Source organism: Miniopterus schreibersii (genome assembly GCF_964146895.1).
Source record: "Miniopterus schreibersii genome assembly, chromosome: 4".
NCBI lineage: Eukaryota > Metazoa > Chordata > Mammalia > Chiroptera > Miniopteridae > Miniopterus > Miniopterus schreibersii.
The window spans coordinates 21,961,208-21,985,480 of NC_138105.1; the positions used below are offsets into that span (position 1 = coordinate 21,961,208).

General features: G+C 46.7%; 1 protein-coding gene across 1 annotated transcript in view; it reads right to left on the minus strand.

Moving 5' to 3' along the window:
• LOC308556100 (F-box/LRR-repeat protein 21) overlaps positions 1-24,273 on the minus strand; it is an 89,053-nt gene that overhangs the window by 476 nt on the left and 64,304 nt on the right. Inside the window, exons 10-12 of the mRNA XM_081135184.1 lie at positions 23,132-23,307; positions 19,295-19,492; positions 18,211-18,360 (exon numbers count right to left, since the gene is read on the minus strand). The gene's annotated coding sequence lies outside the window, so the exon portion shown is untranslated. The remainder of the gene's footprint in view (positions 1-18,210; positions 18,361-19,294; positions 19,493-23,131; positions 23,308-24,273) is intronic.

Consider the following 24,273-nt stretch of genomic DNA (forward strand, 5'->3'; position numbering starts at 1 on the left):
AGGGAGCTGTTAGCAGTACTCTGCCCACAGGACAAGTCCGAAGAGCACCCGCTGTGCCTCTGACAGAGAGGCTCTGGGGACCCTGCTGTGCACAGCAGGTGGGCTGAAGCCAGGTCATAGGGGCTTGATGGAGAGACAGCGAGTGTAGAGTGTAGACGCGCAGATGAGTCTTTCAAGAAGCCTGTGTGAGAAGGGAAGGGGAGAGTCAGGGTGGAAGCTAGGGGAAGACAGAACCAACCAAGGCTTGGACATGTTAGGATGCTGAGGGAAAGGAGTTGGTCAAAACCATGGGAGAGAGAGAGGGATAACCAGAGTGAGGGGGAGGGGAAGCAGGAGCGCAGTGGGGCATAGCAGTGTGGGGCTGGAGGAGGGGTAGGGTGCTGAAGGCCTGACTTGGGGGATGGTAGGAGGAGAGGAGAAGAGGGGGCAGATTTCAGGGAGTACAGCAGTGGCCTTGACTAGATTTGGAAACCTGAGGGCCTGGGGGGTGAGCGAGAGGGGCGAGTCAGAGACAGCCTGTGGTGACTGGATGCATGCTGGGCACTGGAGAAGTGCCACACTGGGCTCCTGCAGGTGTGTTCTGATGGCCCCTGATGGCCCCCTGCATTTCCAGGAGGTTGTGTCCAGGAGGAAGTACCTTCAAAGGTCTGGAGTTCAGGGGAGGTATGAGGACTGGAGATGCAGATTTGAGTCACCACACTAGCAGGTGGTGGCTAGAGCCATGGACTGGACAAGCTCCCTTGGGAACGTGTGTTGGAAACAAGTAGAAAAAGCAAGGGGAAGAGGAGGAGACCTGGGAGCACCCATCCGGAGAGGTCGTGGGAAAGGCAGAGAAGGAACCCTGAAGGGACAGAGGCCCAGGGAGATCCAGAGTGGCCACAGGAGAGAATTTCAGAGAGCCACCATCATTGCCAGGTGGGGCGGAGAGTTCAAGCTGGACCCTGTCACTGAGTGGTTCCTAGACTATGGTTGGCACTCAGGAAACAAAGACCACAGGCTACAGAAAGTTTTCTGGAACATTCTCACCCCAGGTTGTATTGTCTGCATTGACGACTAGGGGGGGTTCTTGACCTTGGAGAGAGCCAGGCTTTTCCCTGATGTCCTCCCTGTCTCCCCGTCTCCCCAGAAAGGAGAGCTGGGACATTTATTCCCCCGGCTTCCTGTGGGAGCCAGTCCCAGTGCTGGGGCCCTCTCCACATTGGGTAAAATGTTCCCTTTGGCCCGGACAGCGTGGCTCAGCGGTTGAGCATCAACCTATGATCCCAGAGCTCGAGGTTTGATTCCTGGTCAGGGCACATGCCCAGGTTGCTGGCTTTACCCCCAGTGGGGGTGTGTGCAGGAGGCGATCAATGACTCTCATCATTGATGTTTCTCTCTCTCCCTTTCCCTTCCTCTCTCTGAAATCAATCAAGACATTAAAAAAAAAAAGTTCCCTTTGCCTGTCTCTCTGTCCAGTGGGGGCTCATTCTACTGGCTGGTCAGGACTTCAGTCTGGAATTCCAGGACTTTTCTGAAAACCACTGAGAGAAGAGATACCTCTTCTACTGCATTAGGTTCTGTGTTTGGGCTCCTGGGATTTAGCTCCACTTTATCTAAAAATCCTTTTCTTCATTGTGATGTTATCATCATTTTCTTTTTTCCTGGAGCCTCAAGGGAAAAATCCAGAGAACAAGATAGGAAGCACTATTCTGATAATTTCCACATCAACAAATCCTGTCTGCAGACTTTTGCTCAGTCAGTGATGTGTAAAGAGAGAGGTGTCTTTGGCAATAGCCTGACTCAGTGAGTTGATATGGATGAACCCTCAGGCTAGGAGCTGGGAAGGCTGCACTGGCCCCAGCTGAGGTCTGAGAGCACAGCAGCTTCCACGGATTGGCATCGAGACTGAGCTGCTGTAAAACAGCCCCTTTATAACATTGGGGTGGTCCTAACCAGAAGCAGGGTAAGAAATGGTAAGAAGTTTCAGGGAAGGAAGTAGCCTTTGGCAACTTTGCTTGATGGTTTAGGTTCATGTGTCCCTCAGCCAGGGTCCAGACAGATCGCCAGCCTTGCCTGAGCAATGGCATTGGTATCACAAAGCTGTTGAGTGAAGGCTCTGGAGGCAGGTGTCCTGAGTTGAAAACCCAGTCCTGCTACCTACAAGCTGTGTGGTCTTGAGCAAGTTGCTCAGCTCCTCTGAGCCTCAGCTGCTACTTATAGAGATGATAATAAAACCTACTTCAAAGGACTCCACCGTAGATTATATCATATAATTCCAGAAAAGTGGCTAATGAACATGAGTCATTACCTCTCCCCAGTAATTGTTCTATAGAATAGAGGTCACTGAAAAGATATGATAATCATCTGAAAATGGTCATTTAATTGATTGAAAGCAAAACATTTCTCTGTTTCAACATGAGACACCGGACATTGGGAAGGCTCACAAATAAGCAAACTAGGACTGGAGTTTCCCGGCGGAGAACTGGCTGCCTTCCAGTTTTAGGAAGATGCCCTTTGTGTATAAGAGCCCGGGTCCCGCTCGTCCTCTAGCATTATTTATAGGTTTTGGGGCAAGTCAGGTAATCTTCCTGTAAAACTTCCCTCATTTGTAAAAGTAACATTCCATGACTTGACTTTTTCCATGAGATCAGAAAAAAGTAATACTTCATTTACTGTTTAAATGTAAAAAAAAAAAAAAAGTTCCACCTCCATGCCCCAACCCAACACCATCTCCAAAACCATAAAATGCAGACCCCAGGGAATGTAAACACATTCTCCCACCAGAGATTGCTGCTGTGGGGGTGTTGTTTTTTAAGTCCTCACCCAAGGGTATATTTTTATTGATTTTAGGGAGAGAGGAAGAGAGAAACGTTGATAATGTCGATTGGTTGCCTCTGGTATGAGTCCCAACTGGGGATCGAACCTACAGCTTGGGTATGTGACCGGGAATCAAACCCGCAACTTTTGGTGCACGGGACAGGGCTTTGGGAGTGTTTTCGTTGCACAGGACAAGATGTGGCTGGAGGAAGGAGCAGGGCCCCCCATCCCCGGGTGTGCAGAGCCAAGCATGCTTAGCACGGCTAGCTGCACACTTTTCACTTGGGAAGGATTTTCTTTTTCTTTCCATGTTAGACAAACTGAAGAGAAAGAGAGGCTTGTTTGGAACAATAATTACCAGGCTTTTTCTGGCACTTTATAAAAATGACTACTTTCACATTCTGTGACTCATACAAGATCACCAAAAACACTTTGGGTTTTGAAAATAACCCTGTCGACCTTGACAACAGGCCTTAGACATCACGATGAATTAGTAGCTCCAACAAATTCTCCACAAAGGAAGCTAAGAAAGAAACTGGCCTGGGCTTGTCAGGGGGAGAGCTGGCATTTGCAGCCTGGCTAACTCCATGCCTTCCTTTTGCCATCCTCTCCAGTATTCCTGGTGATGTTGGGCATCAGTTAGATAGATGACACGGTCAAAATAATTCCCAGAGAGCACTTGGCCTTTCTAACCTGCCGCCATGTAGTGAATTAGAGAGCTCTTAAATTCAGTTCCCTAAGGTTTGCTAGGGAGAAAGAAGGGCCGGTTTTGTCATGATAGCCAATTTAAAAGAGTACATGAAACAAATAGGGGAGAAATTTTCTATTCTTCATACAACACACAGCACTTAGAACAGTATTTTACACACAGCAATTCATCCGCCTAACAAACAAATGCAAGAAACTTCCCCATTTACTAAAATTAAGAGGTGATTGTAGTGCCATTTAGGGAATTTGGATTTGGTTTTCCAAGGATTTGCCATAATCTTGCCACTCAAAATGTGATCTGCAGAGCAGCACTATTGGCACCTCCAGCCCCACAGACCCCAACCCTCTTGCACTGAATCAGACTCTACATTTTAACAAAATCACCAGGTCACTTGTGTGCATGTCAAAGGCTGAGAAGCACAGGCCCACAGGGTTATGTTAAATAGCTAAAGCTCAGATGAGTTTCAACTAGGATTCAATTTATGTAAAGCTTTTCAAGAAATATAACCGTTGACAAAAAAGAAATACACCTGAAAATGTGTTCCAATGAAACGACCGCGTTGGAAATCTCTGCTCACCCACCCAGTCTTTGCACGTTCAGTATCGCCCACACAGTGAATGGGAGAAGGAAGTAGTGTTCAGTCCGGGTCACTGTCAATTCTCCCCTTTCAAAGCCTGCAAAGGGGGCCCGAGTGATCCACGGGTCTGTAACAGCAAGAACCTAAATCCTGCATCTTCAGGCTCCACAATTGATGGGGACAGAACTGTCGTCACAGCTCTGACATGGCATTAAGTCCCCACTGTTTACTTTCCTTGATGACTTGCTGTTTTCACAACTTCTGCAAAGGCTGGCTTTCTTAATCAGGGCTTGCCAAATGCTACTCCCCGTTGGTTAGAACCCAAATTTATTTTCCAGGGAAATTGATTTTTCACAGGAGAGTTCCATTGATTTGGCTCAGATAAAGTATCTTGAAAGAGAGGAATCCAGAGGCGATTGTGAGGTTGCTTCAATTGCCTGACCTCAAAACCTTTTGTGGAGTAATGCCCACGGTAGGGAACTTACCAGATGATTGTTGGCTTGAGAAGCAAAGCTTAGCCACACCTTTCCTCTGCTTCCCTCAAGTTTTCTTGCAAAGGCCTCTGAGAAATAGACCTCCCCCAGGAGCAATGCATTCTGAAGTCCAGTAATCCCCGTGGCTCTTTGTCCAGCTCTCCTCAGCTTCTTTATAATCAGGAGCGGCACCGCCCAAGGTTGGAAACCAGTGCAGCCAGTTTTGCCCCTCTCGGCTTCCTGCCCCGCCCCCTGCAATCAGTCACCAGGACCCCGCAGTGCTCTTTCCAAATCTCTCCTAGACGTTTCTATCCCCCCCACCCCCCACTGCCGCACCTCTCAGCCCCCAGGCAGTCTCTTTGACTTCACCTCCCACCCCGCCCTCACCCCAGCCATCCATCTTTCCCAACACTCCTGTCTTATCTCCCACGAACATCGCTTCTGCCACCAAAACACTGCTCTCCTAGGACATTCCCAGTGGCTTCTCTTGTTTATCAGAGAAAATCCAGACTGCTCTGCAGGTTTGGATTTAGTAAACAACTTTTCCCCCCTTAGTTAAGAAAGAAATAATACACATACATTATGCAAAGCTCAGGAAACACTGGAAAGCTTAGATAAGAGGGTAAAAGTGATCCATCCACAATCACTGTATCAGAAGACGCTTTCCGTGGTGTCCCCCTCCCACTGCACCTGGCCTCTAAGACCTCTACAGAACCCCTGCTTTCGATCCAGTACCACCCTGGCTCCCGTAGGGCTGTGTCTTCTTCACCTCCCCCAGCCCACAGCCCCCCTCTGCTTCCCCTGCGCAGAGCACTCCTCCTTGTCTCTACTCAGATGTATAACACTCTCCCTTCAAGACCAGCTTAGCTACTGAGACAGTGTGTGTCCTCACGTAAATCCCTGAACCCTTCTGGGCTGTTTTTTTATTTTTATTTTTAAATATGTTTTTATTGCTTTCAGAGAGAGAAAGGGAGAGAGAGAGAAACATCAATGATGAGAAAGTCATTGATGGGCTGCCTCCTGCACGCCTCCGACTGGGGATTGAGCCTGAAGGCTGGGCATGTGCCCTGACCAGGAATTGAACCCTGACCTCCTGGTTCTTAGGTTGATGCTCAACCACTGAGCCACGCCGGCCGGGCTGGGCCGCTGTTGTTTTAGGTGGTCTCCCTTCCATAGCCTAGCCTTTGGGTCTCTCATCGCAGTTTGCACCTATGCTTCTTTTATAATCCCCCCCTCCTTAAAAACTCAGCACTGAGCCCAGTTAACATTATGGATTGATTAACTGACTGGCGGTCTGTGTTTTGAAAGCTCTGGCATAAATCCCTTTCGGTCCAATTCCCATCTGTTCCAATGGATTGGTCCCAGGTGGACAGAGACTGGAACTGCTTTAAGTGGCTGCTCCATCACACACCTTGGACTAGCCTGTGGCCCGCTGGGTCAGGCAGAGACTGAAGCGCCTTTAGGAACACTGGTCCTGGCTCCCCTCCCCAGCCTCCCTGGCTGGGCATTCAGTCCCAGCAGGAAGAATCCAGTTTCTCGGGAGCTGGGCACTCCCAGCATCACATCCTGATTCTCTGACTGTCCCCATGCTGGGTGAAAAGAAAGCCCCCACTTCCTCAGCTACAGGGCTATGCCGGCATCAGAGAGGAGAAAAGGGTTGGGAGGCTGAAGTGACCTTTCTGAGCTACAGCAGCCATTCTAAGAGCCATGTTAAAAGTGCTGAAGAATTGCTCTTATGCTGACACTGCCCAGCCTCACTCAGAATCACCCTGGACATTTGAATCCATGGAATAGACAGCAATTTGAGCTGCCTGAGGAGCTTGTGAGATTGTTATCAGCCAGACGTCGAGACCGAGACCTCGGTTCTTGTCTTCTTGAAGGAAAGATTTCAATCAAGAGACAAAGTGCAGCAAGGCAAGTAAGAATTTATTGGCTGCAGTAAAAACACACTTAGGACCGTGAAACAAGAGAAGGCATAGAGGAAGCAACAGAGAGCCTAGGCTGGGCTGCTTTGGCTCACTGGGAAGTCAGACAAAAGGGGAAAAGGGGGGCCTTGAAGACAGGTTCAGGGGGTTAGCCCCAGACAAGCTCCCTTGGTAGCAAGTCTCATGGGGTCCCTTAGAGTTTTGGACATAAATACCTATGGGAAAAAGAGAGGGGAAAGGGAATGCCTGGGTCCTTTGTGTTAAGGATATTTCTCTCTCTCTCGAAGGTGGGAATCTTAGGGGAGGGTCTGAATAGGATAGTCATCAGCTTTCCAGGTGTGCTTTTTCAGGGTCGTGGTCTCCACTGGATGGAGGGTGCCAGGGCAGGGGGTCATTAGTCAATATAGCTGGTCCTGAGGCAACCACTCTGCCATTTGTCTGGTTTTGCTGCTTTGCAGGGCCTGGAGCTGAAATACAACTGAAGCCTAGATGTTATCTGTAGGGAGGAAAGGTGAGCAATGTGCTAGGGGAGGAATGGCTACCCTGGGGGCTAGGTTCTTATTTTTTCAGTTTTGCCGCTTGCTAGGCACCCAGGGCTTTCCACCTGGTGACCAGTACCTGGCCCATTGTCCTTGCTCTGCTCATGTCTGTCTAACTGCCTATATATAGCAAGATAAGAGCCACAGAATTTTGTCTGCTGCTTCTAACACTTGGAACACGCTCATTCTCCAGACCAGCACCTTTACCCTGGAATGAAAGGACAAAATTAACCCTCATGCAATGGCTCTGTGGTACCCACCCGGACTTCCCTGGAACCTCCACTACCTCCCCCCCCCCCCACTGCTCCCTAGCCCCAGCAGTCAGGCTGGGCCCATTCCAGAGGACAGGGCTCAAGGGCACACCCGCCGGCATCAGCTGGCTGCAACACCCCCTGCCCAGCCTTTCCCAGTAAGCAGTTCTCTTCCTGAAGCTTATCTTCCATCGGGGCCCTCCTAGTTCATCAGGTCATGAGCGGGGTAAATGCTATGATGAGAGGAGGCACATAAAGGGGCTGCGACGGCTGCTTCTAAAGACAGCAAAGCAGGGATGAGCCTCTGAGGGTTCCCCAGTTGAGGCTGTGTCTAGGAAAGGCTGTGGACTGGAGAGTGACTGGGGGAAGCGGTCAGAGGAGGAAAGCGGGTATGTGCATGCGTGTGTACACACAGAATACTAGCCTATGAAAGCATAATTATAGCTCACCAGCGGCAGGGACTATCCTAAGTACTTTCCATACCTTCAGTGATTTCATCCTTAAAATAATCCTATGGGTCGAGTATTGTTATTTTTTCTGTTTTACAGATGAGGAAGCAAGGCCCACTGAGGTGAAGGAACTTGTCAGAGTGGTGACAAAGCTAGGACGCAGAAGAGTCAGCGTTTGCATGGGGACAGCCGGGCTCCCGGCACCTGCCCTGCTGATTCCATGGCACTGTCCCTCTCTCCTGAATAGTGTAGTTGCACATGTTTTGAGAGCCCTGGAACCTTCTCTCCCTTGCACAGATGTTCATTGAGCAACCCCCTGCAAGTCCCCAGCTGCCCTGTGCTGAATGAGGCAGCCTGGGTGAGAAAAGTGCCGGCGCAGGCGCAGGGCCACTCCTCTCCGACTCCACACAGGCAGGGGAACTGAGCTGCCCAAGGCGCTAGTTACTTTCACCATGAGTCAGTGTCCTTTGAGTGGATCAGCTAGAATTGTTTAGCAATCCTCAACAGCCTTGCTGGGGGGCACTCCCAGCATCAAAAAGAGCGCCGCGTGGGCTGCGTGAATCTAGGGAGCCAGCGCTTCCCAGGCGCAGGGCGGGGTTGCCAGCCTAGAGCTACGGCTGCCCTGCGGCATTGACTTTCGGTCTCTGCCAAATCATCCCATGGCAGCATCCGCCTCTGATAAAGTCTCCAGAATTTGAGTTAAATAAAAATGCCACACTAGTATGAATTTCTAGCTGAATTTCTGGAGAGCACATCCTGTGTTTTTCCTGGTGTCTGGGTAGACACCTCAGGGAGCCTGCAGCACTGACATTGGCTCCCTGGGGCCGCCCAAAGGGAACATTCCCCAGCTGCACCCCAATTTACTATGACATGTCCTCTAGGCTCCAGGTGCTAATGTATGGTCTCTGTACATGTGAGATTCGTAACATACTGAGGCAGGCGCTGGCAAGATCCCATGCTCCCACCTTAAGTACCTAGACCCCTCTTTGCAGCCATCTGCAACTCAACAATGACCTCTGTGTGACTCTTGGGTTGGCAAGATGGAGCATTTTCTTTCCTAAAATATTTCACATGGGGGATGGACCAATATCTATGAAGCAGTCATTATTTCTCTTAGAGCACCATAAAAGTACAGTGGTCCCCCTTATCCACGGGGATACATTCCAAGACCCGCAGAGGATGCCTGAAGCCACAGATAGGACCAAACCCTGTATGTGCTGTTTCTTTCCTATACATACCTACAATAAAGTTTAACTTACAAATTGGGCACAGCAAGAGATTAACAACAACTAATAATAAAATAGAACAATTATAACAATATGCTATAATAAAAGTTACGTAAATGTGGTCTTTCTCACTCTCAAGATGTCTTATTGTAGTGAAGACACTCTCTTATGATAATGTGAGATGATAAACTGCCTTATTTAGTTGAAAACTTTCATCTTTTCACATAACAAAAGCACTCTAAGGCTTCTCCTTGGTATATCCTAATTGCCAGCATCACTGCTCCTGTGCTTTGGGGCCAGTATGAAGTGAAATAAGGGTGACATGGACTCAATCCCTGTGATACAGCAACAGTTGATTGGATAACAAAGACAGCTACTAGGTGACTGCCGGGTGGGTAGTGTATACAACGTGGGCAAGCTGGACACAGGGATGACTCACGATGTCCCAGGTGGGACGAAGCAGGATGGCACATAGTGAGATGAAATAGTGAGATTTCATCACACTGCTCAGAACAGCACACAATTTAAAACTTAAGAATGATTTATTTCTGGAATTTTCCATTTAATATTTTCAGACTGCGGGTAATGGAAACTGCGGAAAGTGAAGCCGCCGATGAGTGTGGGGCGACTATTGTATGTAAAATAATAAGCGAAGAGTAATTTTTTTTGGTGCTTGGCACAGCCCCACAGGTGACAACACTTCAGCAAGGCCCATAAAAAAAAAACACCTTTTCTTTTATCCCTATTTAATTACTGATCAAACGTTAATTATCTGTGCCTGAGAATTCCTCAAACTAATAGCATGGACATCTTAGTTAACATTTAATACAACAAAATCCCAGGGCAACAAAAGAAATAAAATCCGCTGGGTCCATAGAAAAGATTTGCCTACATTTCTGAAATCACAGCTGAACTAGAGTTTTGGTTAATCCGATTGCTCTATACCATTAGAAAAACTACTACTGACACTGTATGGACAACCGGCTTGCTTCGGGGAGTGGATCTGCACGGATGGTTCAAACACTGAACTCACGTAGCAAGCCCCGCAGTGGGCTGCAGGCTGCGGTTCTAGAGATGAGTCAGTCATTCTCTGGCCTGAGACAGTCTGGTGGGGGAACCAGGCGCACATACAATGAAATTAGTGCCTAATACAGGGCTCTGTGCAAAAGGAACTCCAAAGGGAAGTAACCAACCACACAGTGGGGGTCGGGTAGAGGTAGGGAAGAGTAGAGAGAGCAGCAGGGGGGTCGGGATCCTTCCCAGAAGAGGTGATTCATCATCTGGTTGAGAGGGAAGCCAAGTCAGCAAGGTAGACTGCAACTCATCAACCAGAAACCGGAGACAGGCTGCTGGCCTGGGCTTCTGGTTCTCGTTAGTGCTTTATGCAGTTCCCAAGACACAAGAGCCCAAAAGAATTGCTCTCTGTGCACCCATTCTTAATGGCCAAGGAAAATGCCATTCTGATTACTCTATTTAGGATCAATCTTTTTTTCCCCCCTTCACTGTACAGAAATCTACTAACCATCCTAAGGCTTGATTTTTGGTTCTTCTTAAAAATAGACTGAAATCTTCTCTGTGGGCACCTTCCAAACTCCGAAACCAGCAAGCCCTTGAGCGGGCCCCTGGGCCCTGTGGAATCTATTTCATCAGCAATTCGGGCACATTATCCTGGTGCCACACAAACACGTTCAGGCTCCTTCCAGATTTCTAGTCGCTTGCAGTTTAGAGAAGCAGCAACACGCCTGTGTGTGTGTGTGTGTGTGTGGTGTGCAAACAGCAGACTGCATCTGTGTGTCCAAATCCAATAAGTGCAAATCCTATGGCATCCTTGAGACAGATGTGGCCGAGTGCTGCCAAGTGCGGAGGAGCACAGGGCTCAAGGCAGCGCTTACAAAGGCAGAGCTTGGCGTGGTGATTAAAGTCCAACACAATATGCAACTTCAAAAACAGGTTTGTTTAGATATAAAGTTCATTCAAGACCCCATAAATAAGACTTTGGCCTCTTTTCATAGAGAATGCTGATAGTCGTGGCCTCTTTTTAAGTTTGGCTCCTATAACTTATACTGGGGATGGGGGTTGATCACTCCAAACCAGTAAGCTAATAAATAAAGCAGCAGAAAGGAAGACTGAGGGTCATGAGGCCTGGGCTTTCATGCCTCTTCTTTCTTTATAACTATTTCCAGATGTGGGGGTTGGCACAGTGTCAGCTTGGTGACAATAACTAATGAAAGTCCTTCCTCCCCAGCTAACAGCAGGCAGCTACCGGTCCCAGCAGAACAGCCTGTTTGTGTTTTCATTTCTGAGGACTCACTTGGCTGGAAGCACAGCTCCTGTTGTGTGTTTACCTGGCATAGACCATGGAGTTGATTACCGCCAAATATAAGAACCTCAGTGCAAGGTGTCTCCCGAAAAAGGCTGGGGAAAACTGCATACTTCTGTCAGTAACCTAAACAATGGAGAGAGATGGGGGCTGGGCTTGGGGTCCAACATCTCATACCAAGGCAATGGTACTTGTATGGTTATTAGCCTGGGACTCTGTCCTTACCATTGACCAAATGCTTCCCCTATAGTTCCTGAGAGGAGAGGTGAGAAATGGGTTGTTCCTGACATCAGGGCGCTTAGGATCTGACATGGAGAGAAACAGAACCAGAGGAGGGACTGCGGTCAGATGAGATCTGTCAGGGAAGCCATCCTGGAAAATGCTCACATTAAAGGACTCATGAAGGACAGCCCAGACTTTTCTCAGTAGCAAGAGGTGCTCGTAGAATGGCAGGCCCTGCCATGGTTCCAGTGCCAGTCTCCATGTATGGGAACCTTGTTCTGCAGCTCATACCTCGGTCACTGTGCCAGTTATCTGTGAGTGGCCCAAGGACTCACATGCTGCTTCAGTTCTCATGACTTTTGGGAGAGTCTCCTTCATCTGCTGATTTTTATTTGCTGGCTCACATGCTCATCACAACCACAGGGAAAATCAACTGAATTTTTAGAAATGGAAACATATAGATTAGTTTGACATAAGTGTGGTCTTCTCCAGCAGAAGGAGAGAGAGTCCCTTTGCCTGGGCGGTGGTGTCACTGACTACCTTGGAGTCACCTGTAAGTGAATTTCATTGCTTCCTAGAACACGAGCAGCACTTACTTGTGGATTTCCAGGAAAATCCCGCAACTGGGAATGCTCTGAAAGAGCCCAGAAGATGTTTGCTTTCATGTCTCAAAAGATATGTCTGATCTCAGTTGGTTTTGATTTGTCAGTGGCCAGAACTTGTTTCCCTGAGTCATTTGCAGGAGTTAATTTTGCAGACTTGAACAGAAAGCCCTGAAGGGTGTGAGGGAGGGAGGAAGGAAAGGGGAGCTTATAGCTGGCCAGGGCCACTTTGGGGAAACAAGAAAAGCTGAGTCTGTCTGCTGGTGACAGGGCCTGCTGTGCCAGGGACAGTCCTGCTCTTCCATCCCTGCCACTGACTCTGTGCCCTTCTTCTGTCTCGGATGGGAAAGGCAGACTGAGACAAGCCACATGTTTCACCCATCACCTGGGCCCATAGCCCCAGGGCCACTGGGTGTGCACACCCCTTGCAGGTGAAATGCTCCTACAAAATCCTGATTTTGGAACAATGTGTGATAACATATTTCAGAGCATGGTTTCCTAGGGCTTCATGTCTCGGGGGCCAATAGATCAGGTTCTGTCGCCCCTTTCCTGGCTAGACAGATTCCATGCATTGCTGCCCAGACTCAGGGATGTATGAAATGAGCTCCAGAGATGTTCTAGGAGGCCTCCTTTTCTACTAAGTTCAACACCCAGTGAGCATATATTAAAGTGTCAGTTGTGGGTGTTGCCTGGTTGGGCAAATATGGGGGTAAACACAAAAGATGTAGAAGAGTCTTTGTGTTTTCCAGAAGCATACCATCATCTGGAGGCCAACAAAAGGCAAGAAATCAAGTCAAGAGCGGGAAACCTTCATCTCTGTGGCCAAGTTTACTAAGATCTTTTCTGCTCTTAGGATCCAGCATGCTCTTTCTCATCTTCAGGCCCAACGAAAGCACTGTCCCTGCTGGCTGGCTTCCACTTGTCCATTTGATTTTGTTCAGACAACACTTCCTCCAGGAAGCCTTCCCTTCGTGATGCCCTTCCTCTGGGCTTGCACTGCCGTGTCAGGTTGTAACTGGCTGGTGATGTCTAGGTTGCACCTTGGGGAGGGCAGGAGGAATGCCTGCCTTATTCACTCCCTTATTCCCAGCAGTTATTCATTCACTGATTCATTAACTTATTGATGGAGTACCTGGCTTGAGCCAGTCAGATGGTCAAAGAAGAGAATGGTCAGTGTGAAGCATTATTACTGGGGAAGGCATGTTGCAGGAGGTGCTTTGTGAGGTCTTCTTTGAAGAAGTTTGAAAAGGGAAGGCGGTAGGAGGCGTGAAACATAGCTGCATCGTGCTACGACCCCCAGGAGATGTCTGGGCTTCCATGCGAATAAATCTGGGAATCATTAATAAGTGGAAAGGTTGCTCACATTCAAGGAGCTCCTACCACATGCCAAGATGGCTCTCCAGACGCCAACCACGTTAATAATATCTGTCCTTCACCCAGAGCTGGCTGCAGGCCAGGACACTTCTTTGGCTCTCTCGTCTGATCTTTTGACAACCCTGCAGAGCAGAGATGGTTGTCCCTGTTTTTACAGATGAGGGACTGAACCTCAGAAAGGGTAGGATTGGGACAAGACCGCATAGTCACCAAGCCAAATTTTAAAGTTGATATTTAAATATTTTTACCATATGTTTACATAGCTGCTGAAGATGCCAGAGTACTGTATTTTGAATATACACATTACATATTTTTTCAAAATATTGGAATAGTAGACTTAGTTCATTCAATTTATAGAAAATATCTGCTATATATCAGCTCTACCCCTTACTAGCCATGGGACCTTGGGCAAGTTACTTAACCTCTTATATGTCAATGTTCTCTATAAATTAGAAATGATAACAAGGCTGTTGGGAAGATTACATGAGTTAATTCATGTAAAGTGTTTAGAACAGTGACTAGTCCATATCGCTATATAAGTGTTTGCTATTTTAACATTATTATTATTATTATTATATGATCTAATTGTGAAGTCAGCCCTCGCTGTCAACATTAGCTAAAGCAAACATACTTTTGGTCAGAAAAGTATGATTTCATTTTTTAATTCAAATAAACATATTACTACCTGCCTTCCTGACAACCATCTCTCTCGTGAATTCTAATTCTAGCAAAGACAGATAAGGCTCTGTGCCCTATAAACCAAGTGTAACACCTTCACTGCTTTAAAAAATAAAAATAAAATTATTGATCGATTTTAGAGAGAGAGGAAGGGAGAGAGAGGAGAGAGAGGAACATGGATCTGTTGTTCCACTTATTTATGCACTCATTGGTTGATTCTTGTATGCGCCCTGACCAGAGACTGAACCCGTAACCTTGGCATAGCAGGATGACACTCTAACCAACTGAGCTACCTGGCCAAGGCTACTGCTTCTTTTTTTAAAAAATATTGTTATAGATTTTTGAGAGAGAGAGAGACAGACAGACAGACATCAATGTGAGAGTGGAACATCGATTTGGCTGCCTCCTGCATGCCCCCTACTGGGGATTGAGCCTGCAACGGGGCACGTGCTCGACGGAATTGAACCAGCAACCTTTGGGTGCACGGGATGGCGCCCAACTGAGCCACACAAGCCAGGGCACCTTCACTCCTTCTTGCTTGGGTCTCAGGAGCCTGCATTTTCCGGTTGTCCTTTGTTAGGTATCCTGGCACAATGCCCCATGGTAAACCAGATGAGAGGAAAATTTGCTTTTGCAAAGCGTGTGAAGATTGGGAAGGGGGGGTGGGCCAGGCCAGCCAGCATCAAGGAGGAGAGCTCTCAGGCAGACCCGCTGTAGGAGAGCGCACGAGTGAAAGCTGAGAAGACTGATTCTGGTAGAAACAATGCATGCCCACGCCCCTTGGAAGGTTTTCCTATAGACCCTGGGGTATATCTATTTCAATTTAAAGTTCCCATTTGTCCCTGAAGGTCAGCGACCACTAGTGTATGAGGCTGCCTTCTTTCAGCAGGGGCCTAGCATCCCAGGGCATACCAGATGAAATAAGTCAAAAGTTTTCTAGAGTTTTCCCCCCTAGAAAGGTCAAATTGCAGGCAGGTGCTCCGCTGACGTGGCATGGCCAAGTCCTATAGGCCCTTGCTACTCAAAGAGTGGTCCATGGACCAGAATCACTGGCATGGCCTCTAGAACAGGCCCCACCTACCCAGTAAGAATCTGCTACAAACAGTGGTTCTGACATTGGCAGCATCTTAGAATCACTGATCACGGGGAGGTTTACACAAATCCTGATGCTTAGACCACACCTCAGACCAATGAAACCAGAACCCTGGTCCTATGGTTGTCCAAGCAGCAGTTTATAAGCTCCCCAGGTGATTTCTGTGTGTGGCCAAAGCTGAGAGCCATGGATACAGACACATCTGCAGTAGTTCGTCAGGCCCCAGGTCCCCCACTCCCAGGTGCATGCTGCGCTCTTCACCTGGGCTGCCTGGGTGGCCAAAGACCTTTCCCACCCTAAGCCAGACCCTGACTACTCATCCCAGCCTTTTCTCCAAAGGCTCCCCCAACCACATGTCTTGGCACAGAAGAGCTCTACACACACACACACACACACACACACACACACCGCCCTTCTCCTTCCCCAGGCAGAGGGCTGGCCCAGGAAACTCCAGAGCCTGGTAAATTCAGGCAGGGCTGCAGACCACCTCCACTACCCCTGGGAGTTATCTGGCTCACCAATTTGTTTTATTAAATTAAAGCTATTTTAAATTACTACTCTAAGGGGAGTGGGAAAAACCCACATTAGGCAATTTTCTTTGGTTTCTGCAACATAAAATTTGCCTGGAAACAACAAGTTTCCTATCATGTGTAGCAATGTTAATACAGAGCTTCAAATGTGGGTCCTCCCTTCTAAATAATAGCCTTCCTCTGGGTGGCACAGGATAGGTTTGTTCCACAGCCAGCAAAACCCTGAGCACCATACTTCAAAGGCAATGTTCTCCAACTGCTCTTTCCATCTCCCTCTGGCAGCCTGAGCCTGACCTCAATTCAAACCCACGATAAATGTTCTTTTAATGCAGAGACACGCACCACCATTGGGGCTTGGAATCCTCCATTTTCCCTTCATGCTACGAGAATCATTTACCAATTCACTCTCATTAAATTCAGGCTATTTAATATCTAGCAACAGGATATAGGGAGAACTCCCCACACCATCACTGCCACCCAAGTGCCTTCCTCCCCAGGGATCCAGACTCCCAGCTGCAGTCCTTAGTGTGGTGGCCTTCCTCATGGTCACCTCCTGCCCTTGCCAGGCATCCCCTTTTATTTTAGTTGAGATATCACTGACACATAGCACTGTATTTAGGTCTCTAACATAATGACTTGCTATAGTGAGATGATTGCCATAATAAATTCAGTTACCATCCGTCACCACACATAGTTACACGTCTTTTTTCTTGTGATGAGAACCTTTAAGATCTACTCCCTTAGCAACTTTCATCTACGCAACAACACAGCATCATTAACTATAGTCACCACACTGGACATTACATCCCCAAGACTTAGTTATTTTATAGCTGAAGTTCGTGCCTTTTGACCCCTTCACCCACTTTGGCCTCCTCCTTGCAGTATTTATCTTTCTCGGTCTGACTTGTTTTACTTAGCCTCATGTCCTCAAGGTCTGTCCTTGTCACATATGGTAGGATCCCCTTCTTTTTTCTGAGTAATATTTCATTGTGTGTATATGCATGCACATGACATTTTCTTCATTCATCTATTGATGGACACTTAGGCTGCTTCCATGTCCTGGCTGTTATAAATAATGCTGCAGTGAGCATGGGGTACAGATATCTGAGTGAGTGATTTGGTATCCACTCTTCCTGTGGCTCTGCCAGCCCATAGTTCAGACAGGGTTCTGATAAGTATCAGTATGGGTCACATTCAAAGTCCGTTTTTTCCTCTGAGATCAGGATTTGTATTTACACGGTTATATTACAGGTCTATGGTGGGATTTATGAAAGAGTCAGCAATTTTTTGCATTATTGGTGCTTCTTTGCACCAAACCATAGCTCTCATGTGAAATTTTAGAAACTGTTGCTTTCTTAGTACATAGAACTTAAGAGGAAGGATATTTAACAGAGACAGAAACAAGGCAGTCCCTCTGTCTCTCACCTAGACAAGTAACGTTAAAGCAGCAAGCACCCCCACAGGGCCCCAGGTCAGAGCAGGGCAAATTTATATGACACGCTTAAAAGAATCTTGTGACTGTTAGGACTGGAATGGGTGGCAGGAGCTGCTAGGTGGTGTCTCGAGGAGATCTTTAAGAATATACAGTGTCTATTACACTGGCTGAGGACAGGCACTGCAGAGAGGGAGGGATGGGGAAAGGGACATTTGAAGGCTGCTTGTATCCCGGGACTTGGTGATGCATGACGCCCGCCCCTGGCCAGGGCTAGGTGAAGCTGCTGTCCTCCAACTTCTCTTTAAGTGCTTATGTTTCCACAAATGTTTCCACATGCTGTACAGCTTCCACTCTGATGTGAGGCCTTCCTCTCACACAGGAACTTCAGCCCAGAGGAGAAAAAGCTGAGCTCTCTGGCTCAAACATCAAGACATTTTGTTTGCACACGCCTGCATGATGGTCATCCCTCCAGAGATAACACAGTCATCAAACACCTAAAGTCTGAACTGCCCATTTCCAAAATTCTTTCAGAAAATGCCACTTCAACGGCACTCAGAGATTTATACTTAGAGTTCAAAATTTCTGATGAGAACTGCAACTTTGCTATTTATCAGGAAAGGCATGAATTAGACACTTATAGTAAGAAGAGGAAATGGCTTACCAACTATCAGCGTTAATTCTCGAGATTCTGTTACTTACACAATACTCTACTTCCTCTTCCTCAGTTACCATGAACAAGCAATTGTCTGAGATATTAAATATACAAAACCACAGCAAATACTAAGAAATCCTAAATTGCGTATGTGTGCTCTTTGTGTACCAGGCAAAGCCAGTGGCATTGTAGAAAGAAGAGACTGAATAATGGAGAGAGTCCTTACCCTCCCTGAGGCCCAGGAGGGTCTAGGAAACCATTTTTGGAGTTTCTAATTTTCCAAACCACAGGCTGATAACAATGAAAAGCTTTTAAGTCTTTGGCTACGACCACCCAGAGTAAGTTGCTCCCTTACTGACCTGGGCACAACTGTCAAGTCAGAGACCCCCTCGTTCCTCAGCGCTGGTTTGTTTCAAGTGCATCGGCTCAGCCCACGTTCCTCGTTTTCACAGGTGAACACTTAGATGTGGGAGTGAGTTTCCTGTTATAGCTGTCACTGTGCATTGCTTCTCAACCTAAAAAAAGATTTAAAAGATAATCAGATAGAAAATATTTCAAAGCTTAGAACAAATCCTCTTATTGTACTCCCGACTACTTTATGTCTCTTATCACAAGGTTGGATTAAGTAATGCTCTGGCTGTTTTCCCAAACACCCAGACACATTTTATGTGTGGTGTGAGTCATGGCGGCAGCTTTCAGGCCCCGGGACAGTCTCCCTGGAGTGAAGAATAAATGGCAGCCTCAAGTTATCTGTGATGATGGATTGGGAACCAGACATTTATCTAAGTGAAGAAAAACAAAATAGGAAAATGTTGCCTGCCCACTTGAGATAAAAAGAGCTAATTGTCTTATGTGAGCTGTGTCAACTAAGACGTATGGGATCGTGGCAGAGCCAGGAAAGAATGAACATTAGAGGTGAGCTCCGTCATGAATGAAATATTTAGACTCCAGAGTAAAGTGTGGACTTCTGAGAGTTTCATGGGGAAAAAAATCACTGTCGTTCCTCCATTCAATGTTGTTTTCTGTGTGGTAGAGCTTTATGATGGCGATTTCAGAAGAGAGTGAAGTTAGCTATTTCGTAAAATGTCGATTTTAATCCAAGCACTATTTAACATACGTGTGACGAAACAAAAATGATTAATGGATTTTGTATCTAGATCTTTTCTTTGCCTTTTGCCATCCCCATCTGGGGAGAGTTTCATTTCTGCCAGACCATTTATTGGAATTTTTGTGGTTTGGAATCAAGACATCAGATGGAGGAAAAAAGAACCACAGCAGCAGGAGGAAAGGAGAAAACTAGGAAGTCTTCCTTAGTCTGACTCAGTGCTGTCCAATACTGAATACAAACGTAATTTTAAATTTTCTAGTAGCCATATTAAAAAAGTAAAAAGAAACAGGCAAAATTAATCTTAAATATATATTTTTACCCAATATATTTAAAACATTACCATTGCAACATGTGATCCATATAAAAGTGTTAGTTTAGCCCCAGCCAGTGTGGCTTGGTTGGTTGAACGTGGCCCGTTGTACAAGGAGGTCACCGCTGGTTCAATTCCCTGTCTTCAGGGCACATGCCTGGGTTGTGGGCTCAGTCCCCAGTAGGGGGCATGCTGGAGGCAATTGATGTTTCTCTCTCTCTCTCTCTGAAATCAATAAAAACACATTTAAAAATTTAAAATTATTAGTTTACATTTTTTATAACAAGTCTTCAAAATCCAGTGTGTATTTTACACTTAAAGCACATCTCATTTATTTCACTAGCCAAATTTCAAATGCTTAATAGCGACATACAGCTGGTGGCTTCCATAGCGGACAGCACAAATCTAGATAACAAATTACTGGGGGGAGGGGGAGTAAGAAGAAGAAGAGCCATACAGGTTTAGGGTTAGGAGTTTGGGCAAGGGGAAGATTTGGAAGAGAGATGTGCTGGAGTAGTTGCGAACTGTAAGGCACATGTACAGAATTGCTGTGGTGCATGTACTTAGACCCCTTTCAAAATTTTCAAAGAGTAAAAATAAAATATTTGAGTTATTTTGAAATTAATTTGCGTAGAAGGATGAGACCCTGGACTGATCATGAGGTCTTTTCAAAATGCCTCTACAAAGAGACTTGTCCCGCCCTCCCCGGCGGCCCAAAGCACCTCAGGGTCTTCACACTGCACTCAGAGCACTGTGTGGCCTGTTCCAGCCTCTCACCTCTTCAGTCTCATGCCATCCACTCCCCATTCCCACTCTGTGCTCTTCAGCCTTTCTAGATTTCTGCCTGTTTCTTTAACAGGCCAAGTTTAGCTCTCCTTCACCTGGAATGCTCTTTCCTCCGTCTCACTTTTTTAAAAAAATATACATTTTTTAAAATTGATTTCAGAGAGAGGAAGGGAGAGGGAGAGAGAAAGATAGAAACATGAATGATGGGAAAGTCATTGATTGGCTGCCTCCTGCACAACCCCCGTGGGGGATCGAGCTTGCAACCCGGGCACGTGCCTCAACCAGGAATCAAACTGCGATCTCCTGGGTCCCAGGTTGATGCTCAACCGCTGAGCCACGCCAACTGAGCTCCATCTCACTCCTTTTTGACCTCAGATCTCACTTTAAAGGAGATAGCTCTTCCCTGGGCCCAATCACTCTCTACCGTCCTATTTTCATTCCTGTAACTGCTATTTGGTTGGTTTTGTTCGTTGCCTATTATCTGTCTCTCATTATATTTAAACTCCTTGTGAGTTGGAATCTTATCTGTCTTGTTCGCTGCTATATCCCCAATATCTAAAAGAATACCTGGCACATAGTAGGTACTCAATAAATATTTATCAATTACACAAATTGAATGCTCACAGGCTGTTTTGGATGACAGATGCAGTTTGTCTTCTGGGGAATGTCATCCTCTGGGCTCTTTAGCGAAGCCTAGAGCTGACTTATTTATCTGGCTTAACAAATCACTGTTGAGCACATACTCCGCAGAAGCTCTAAGGCGGTAACTGGATGCGACTCTAAACCTCCAGAAGTGCAGACTGATGGGAGAGACAGACACAGACAAATAAAGACAATGCGGGAAGTGTGTGATCTGCTGGGGAAACGAAGAAGAGAGCATGATCCTTCTGTTGGCACAGACATTCGGGCAGTGAAGCCAGGGGAAGCCACAGAGGAGCATCTTTTGGGATGTGTATCTTTTCCCCTCTTGCAACACCTCACAGGTAATAATTACAAGAGCAATTCTCCTCATTCTTCTCTCTCCCTAAAGTATGGGTATATGTGAAAGGCCCATGTATGAGCAGCTTGTCCTGAAAGAAGGGAAAGCTGGAACACCAGGTACTTGGGAGACTGTGATGATTCTGTTTGCGTGTCATCAGCCAGTTAGATTATCTATGCCCTCAAGTGGATTTTGCATTAACTGCATATCTGTTTTTGCCAGTGTTTTATAATCTGTAAAATTAGCTAACCGCCCCTCCAATCCTGGCTTGAGGTAAGGAGATGACAAATGAGACAGAGTATTGGGTAGCGGGGCCTTCTGCCCACCGAGTGCTCAGGAGGCCGGCCGGCCAACAGTGTCCCCACAGGAGTCCCTGAGTTCTGGGCTTCCATCCCATTGCCCCAAGGGGCTCACCAATCAGGCGAGCCTCATCAGACAGCAGAATGCCCCCCTGCTCTTCACCTTCAGCACTGACTCACCTCCGCCTGCCATACTCACACAGACCATGGAAAATCCACCTGGAGCACAGGAGGCTCCAGGTCAGATCCTGAGGTCTTAGCACACCCTGATGTATCAGAAGTTAGTCACTGTGCCTAAGACCCCTTGTATAAACTCTAATAAAAGGATCATGGCTCATCGTCAGAATGAAGCAACATCCAACTCCTTATGGCTAGACTATGAGTCACTCATAACAGGGAGAAGGACTTCTCACTTTGAAAACCTGAAATCCACTTTCTGCTACATTAAACATACACATACACATGGGCAGGATGATTTAAACTGACGAGACCTTTGTAAGCTGCAAACTCATAAAACTTATAGGCCATGTTGTCTAAGGACGTCTAGCAGACAGAGATGGGGTGAAGAGGCTGGAGTTGGGCACTCCTGGTGGTACATAGGGCACACCGACACTGAGGCTGGACATTCGGAGGTATTTTAGTTTCTGTTTCTTTGGCCTCTAGAGGTAATTGATCAGCCCCAAATCAGCTGATCCCTCCTTTCTACACAACTCCCTCCAAATCACAGCTGCCAAAAAAGATGATGAAAGTCGGAGCTGGAAGCACACTAGAAACTCTCAGGACCAATCCCTTCATTTGTAAACAAAGCAAGAGAGTTCCAGAAGGGAGCTCTGCCTTGTCCAAGGTCACACAGAAAGTCCATGCTGGAGGCAGGCACAAGAAGCCCAAGCTCCTAAACCCCAGCCCATTGCACTCCCCGGGCACCCATCATAACACACTGTCTGGTACTGTGAGTTATTTTCCATGTGCGCCAATCCCAGCTCCCTAATGAGATGTTAATCTCCATTGGTCATGTACAAGGCTTTATTCTTTGTGAGCCCCACTAATCCCTTAATTAGAAGGTTCCTTAGGACTTTAGTCTTAACATGATGCTTGATGAAGAGACTCCAACAGAGCTGCTCCCAGCTTCTCGTGAAAATACCTAAGACAACACTGACAAAAAAGAGCCTCCCTTCTGTGAGTCAGGATTAATATTCATACAAATGCCAGGCAAGAAAAACTGGGTTAAAAATGCCATTTTCAGGACCACTCTCTCTGTGTGCCAGGGAACCAGCCCTTAAAACTAGGAACACAAGGGGCTGAGCTGCACAGGTACCCTCTCCTCAAGTCCTGGGAGGTGTGGATGTAGAGGAACTGGGCCCCATAGTAGCCCAAGAGGGAGCCTTCATAGACATGGCAGAGCCTGGAGGCAGGCAGGCTGGGGCATGGTTCTTTCCCCATACTCTGTTTCTTTAATGTGTTGGAGAGCTAGCTATCCAGTGGTGCAGAAGGAGGATTTCTATTAACAGATAGATGTTCAGTAAATAAAAACCTGCTGGTCACTAGGACAAGACCGGAAAACATTGCACCACAATCTATGACAACAATTGAACAGGGCTTTGGACAGACACCCCTGATGACAGAGGCAGCAACAAGCATAAACCCCTGCAACCTCCCTTCTGAAGATTAATGGACCTAGACCGATCTCCCACGGTTTGAGGATGAGTAGCGGGGGAGAAAACAAGAAAATAATTCTGGGACATCTGGAAAAAGGCACTCAGGTTTGCAATGAAAAAGTTTTTAGTGCAATAAAACCCACCTGCTTTAGGAGCACAGGAAACAGAGTTGACACCATAGGACAGTGAGTTAATTATGTGCAGGACAAGCTTGAGACTCGAAGGGATTCGGAAAAGGGAAAAATGATGAAAATGATGAGGAAGATAAGAGCAGGTTGTGTTCTCGTCTCCATCCTGCCAAGTCCAAGGACTAGTACAACTGCAACAAAAGCAACAACGGAAGATATAATTCAAGAAAACTTTAGTATGCAAGTTGAAAGGGCTCATAGTATTTTAAGCAAAAAAAAAATTTAAAGGGGGCTATGCAGGAGAGTTCAAGTAGGCCTGAAATTGCTATGCTTAGGAAGATTTGCTTGCTAGTGTCTGGGAACTTGACTGGTAAATGGCCCCCTACACTGATATAAAACTTGTCTAAATGATAAGTTTATTATTTATCAAACTGTGCCTGAACTATGTTTGCAAACACTGTGGTTTCTGCCCAGCCCCTGCCTTCCTTCTGGAAGTCTGGAATTTGGGTATGTGCTAGGTAGAATGACCATATGATCAGACCCCAATAAAAAACTGGGCTTCCCTGGCAGACACATCACACATATGCTGTCTCATTTTCCTTGCCGGGGAAAGAGTGAGCTCTGTGTGGCCCCTACGGAGGAGGACAGGATAAAGCGGCCTGGGCTTGTTTTCCTCTAAGGACTGTGCGTGTGCCTTTTTCCTTCTAAGGCAGTTGTCTGTCCTCACTACATTGCCATAATAAATCTTGGCCCCGAGTATACTTAATGCAGAGTTTTGTGAGTCATTTTGGTGAATTTCCAAACATAGCAATGGTCTTGGGGACCCCTGACACAGGGCTTCACTTAAAGCACATTCTAGCAAAATATTGGAATTGTAAGACTAATTTACTTTTATAAAAATCAAGAAAGAAAAAACAACTTCTTACTAAGACTATCAGAATTGGTTGGCTTCAGACTTTTCTTTTGCCACCTTATATGGAGCTGCCTTTAGAGGGCTTTGAAGGGAGGAAACTGGGACCCAATAATTTTGTAGCCTTCAGAGTAAAGGCATTAGACAGACATTCTTAGATACTCAAGGACGCAAAACAGACTAACACTACTGACTGAGGTCATAAAGTTTAACATATAAGAATTGGGAATTATGGGTATGCAATGCT